We start from the raw sequence: 4,387 nt of genomic DNA on the forward strand, positions 1-4,387 counted from the left end.
AAAGAATAATTTAGAGAGAAGAGCGGCATTCTTTTGTATTTTTGTGGATCTGTACAACGTCTGACTTAACAGAAAATGGCTAGACCCTCCTGTCTGCTCTGTCTACCATCTGTCATCCGTTGTCATGGTTGAAGAAAATTTAGCCTCACATGGAGATATGGTCAGGACAGAGTGGGGTGTTTTATGGGCCTTTATGGGTCTTTGCTTTAAGGTCAGTTGCAATGTGGAATCTAAAACCGTATGAGTGAATTTTCCCTTCTCTGTGACGTTAACACATTGCATTCTTTGCACTGGTCTCTTGTGTGCTGTGCCTGGATCATTTAACCATGCATGCTTTTCTAACATCAAATATTGATGACTTAAAAAATACTGGTTCACTGACTTACACAGATCTTCCAAATGTTGACACATTCATTATAAACACTGAAAACTCACATTTGTTAATTTTATCCTCTATCTCATCAGAAAGGTTTTTAAAGATTGGGAAGCTGGTAAGCTCAGGATGGCAGATACAAGTTTTTCAGAATTCTAATCTTTGCTTGAAAGCTCAGATTTTATCATTGGCAACAAATACTGTCAGTTGTTTTCCGTGAAGTGACAGACACACTTTATTCATTTTTGAGAAAATGTTGCCAAATACTCCACACTGAATAACCATAGTTTGTCAGTCATTCTTTTGAATTGAATGGAGTTGCATGAAAAAGGCAATAAGTTTAGTTCACAATTCAACCGAGTTCACAAAGACAATCACTGTGCTTCGATATATAGCAAACACACTGTGTGCAAATTTTCATTTTGATCAAAGGTGTTCCTAACTAGAACTGACCCCCCTCTGACCCCCAGTGTCTGGTGGTTTGATGAGTACGTCTTGATTTGTGCAAAAGTGAAAGTATTAGTCGTTCAGTCACGTCCAGTTCTTTTCTACCCTGTGGACCCCGCCGGACTCCTCTGTCCATGGAATTTTCCAGGCAGGAATACTGGAGTGGGTAGCCATTTCCTTCTCCAGGGGATCTTTCTGACCCAGGGATTGAACCCTGGTCTCTTGTATTACAGGTAGATTCTTTACTGTCTGAGCCACCAGGGAAGCCCCTGATTTGTGACAAGGTGCAAGCAATTTTACCCACCAGCGCAAGTATCAACCTAGTTCAAAAGGCAGATAACACCTTCCTTAGTTGTTGCTCAGTCCCTCAGTCATGTCTGACTCTTCTCGACCCCATGGACTGCAGCACTCCAGGCTTCCCTGTCTTTCACCATCTCCTGGAGCTTGCTCAAACCCATGTCCATGAGTCGGTGATGCCATCCAACCATCTCATCTTCTATTGTCTCTTTCCCTCCTGCCTTCAATATTGCCTGGCATCAGGGTCTTTTCTAATGAGTCAGTTCTTTGCATCAGGTGGCCAAAGTATTGGGGCTTCAGCTTCAGTATCAGTCCTTCCAACGAATATTCAAGGTTGATTTCCTTTAGGATGGACTGGTTGGATCTCCTTGCAGTCCAAAGGACTCTCAAGAGTCTTCTCCAACACCACAGTTCAAAAGCATCTGTTCTTTGGTGCTCAGCTTTCTTTAGAGCCCATCTCTCACATCCATACATGACTATTGGAAAAACCACAGCTTTGACTAGACGGACTTTTGTCCACAAAGTAATGTCTCTGTAACATCTTACTACTGTGATGAAAATAGTTTTGACCAGAACACAGAACTCTATGGGAACAATATTTGAAAAAGAAGGTTAGACAGTTTCCAAGATGTAAGTGAGAGTCTATGTCTTTAAAAAGCCTCAGAAATGGACAGCCATGCCTTTCTCTGTTTCTCCAGAAACTGACAATTCTGGGGGATGGAAACATGTAAAATGTAATTATATCCACACCATGGGATGTAATGAAGCTACTGAAAGTGATGATTGAGAAGAAAATATGTACAAATAACGTTGTGTGAAAAAGGCAGGAGTTCTCCTATCAATCGGGGTATCTCTCCAGATGGGGGGAAGCACTGGGTTTTACTTTTTCTTACATTCTCCTGTGATTCCTACAGTCGGCATGCATTACTTTCATATTTGGAAATGATGACCAACATTCTTTCTTTTTTTTAATATAAATTTATTTATTTTATTTGGAGGCTAATTACTTTACAATATTGTAGTGGTTTTGCTATACATTGACATGAATCTGCCACGAGCGTACATGTGCTCCCCATCCTGAGCCCCCCTCCCACCTCCCTCCCCATCCCATCCCTCTGGGTCATCCCAGTGCACCAGCCCCGAGCACCCTGTCTCATGCATCGAACCTGGACTGGCCATCTGTTTCACATATGATAATATACATGTTTCAATGCTAGTCTCTCAGATCATCCCACCCTCGTCTTCTCCCACAGAGTCCAAAACACTGTGCTTTATATCTGTGTCTCTTTTGCTGTCTTGCATATAGGGTCATCGTTACCATCTTTCTAAATTCCATATACAGTACACAGCATTAGTATACTGTATTGGTGTTTTTCTTTCTGGCTTACTTCACTCTGTATAATAGGCTCCAGTTTCATCCACCTCATTAGAACTGATTCAAATGTATTCTTTTTAATGGCTGCGTAATAAAGGCAGAAGACTTTTCAGGTGGTCCAGTGGTTTAGAATCCACCTGCTGATGCGGGGGACACACGTTTGACCCCTGGTCCAGGAAAATTCCACATGCCACAGGGCGGCCAAGTCTGTGCCCCACGACTCCGGAACCTGCGCTCCAGAACCTGTGAGCCCCCAATACCAAAGCCTGAGGGCCTGAAGCCCATGCCCTGAAACAAGGGAACCAGCGCAATGAGAGGCTAGAGAAATCCGTGGACAGCAAAAAAGATCCAGCATGGCCAAAAATAAATAAATTTTTTTGAAGTTAAAAAAATGAAATAAGGGGGTTCTGGAAGGGGAAAACATGTACACCCATGGTGGATTCATGTCAAAGTATGGCAAAACAAATACAATATTGTAAAGTTAAAAAATAGAAAATAAACTAATTTAAAAAAATGAAATAAATAAAATAAAAAAGGCATAGAACAGGAAACGAGGAAAATCAGTTCACTGATCACAAGGTCTGTAGGTCTAAGTGTCATAGCCAGAATCATAGAAAAAAGGTAAAATTTGAGTTGCACAGCTTGTTGCGTCTGAGTCCAGTGGCAAAGCTGGAAGGTTTGGATGAAGTTCACCCCCACTGTGGAGGGCGTTCACCAGGATGAGAGATGGCCCAGCCTTGTCACTGTTAGCAAGATGCTGGCAGTGGCTGCGCTGGATGTTTATTGGTAGTATTTATATCTGCAAACAGTCTCCTGTGTTTATCTGCTACAACCCCTAGTGGCAAGAGGTATCTCCCAGGATGACCTTGAAAGCTTCCCACATTCTTTCGGTAAGGTTCTGTTGGGGTCTAAATGTTTACATCTCTCCAGGTTCTTATGTCGAATCCCTCAACCCAACAGGATGGTACTTGGAGGTGGGCTTTGAGGAGGAACAGACTCAATGGATATAAATTTGAGCAAACTCCAGAAGACAGTGGAGGACAGCGGAGCCTGGAGTGCTGCGGTCCACAGGGACACAAAACAGCAGACAACAGCAAATGTTGGCAAAGATGCCGAGCACGTGGAACGCTCTGCCACTGCTTGTGGGAAAGCAAATAGTACATCACAATGGAGAACAAAGTTGCTTTTTAAAAATAATATTACACACATGTGATTCAGCAATCCCGTCCTGCTTATTTATCCAAGGGATTTAGATGAGGTCCTGAGGCCAGGGCCCTCCTGATGGGATCAGGATCCTTATGGAAAATGAAGGGGATCCAGCTCTGTCTGTGCCTCTGTGAGCATGTGCTGAGGAAGGGCCAGGACATCAGCAAGCTGCTGTCTGGAAACCAGGAAGTGAGTCCCCACCAGGAGCTGAGTCTGCAGGGACCTTGACCTTGGACGTGTCAGCCTCCCAAACTGGGAGAATTACATGTCTGCTGTTGGAGCCCCCAGAAGGTGGTACTTTGTTAGCAGCCTAAGCTGACGCACATGGGCTCTTTGGACCCATTCATTAGTGGAGGGCATGGCGAACTTGAGCAGACTGGAGACGCAAAGGTAGCTGTGTTTTCTGATAAGCCCCGGGAATTGGGGCTTATTAAACAAAATGCATAACTATGCAATGGAATAGTATTCATCCATAGAAGGGAGTGAAATACTGACATTTGTTGCAACATGAACAGGCCTTGAAAGCATGATGTTCAGTGAAGACTGCAGACACAAGAGTCCACGTGCTGTAGAATTCCACCCATATGCGATGTTCACCACAGAGAGATCAGGAGAAACAGAAAGAAGCCCAGTGTCACTTAGAGCTGGGAGTGGGGACAGATGGATCCAGGAGTGATCCATCAAAGGTA

This window comes from Giraffa tippelskirchi, chromosome 2 (genome assembly GCF_054371585.1).
Source record: "Giraffa tippelskirchi isolate mGirTip1 chromosome 2, T2T-mGirTip1v1.2.pri, whole genome shotgun sequence".
NCBI classification, from domain to species: domain Eukaryota; kingdom Metazoa; phylum Chordata; class Mammalia; order Artiodactyla; family Giraffidae; genus Giraffa; species Giraffa tippelskirchi.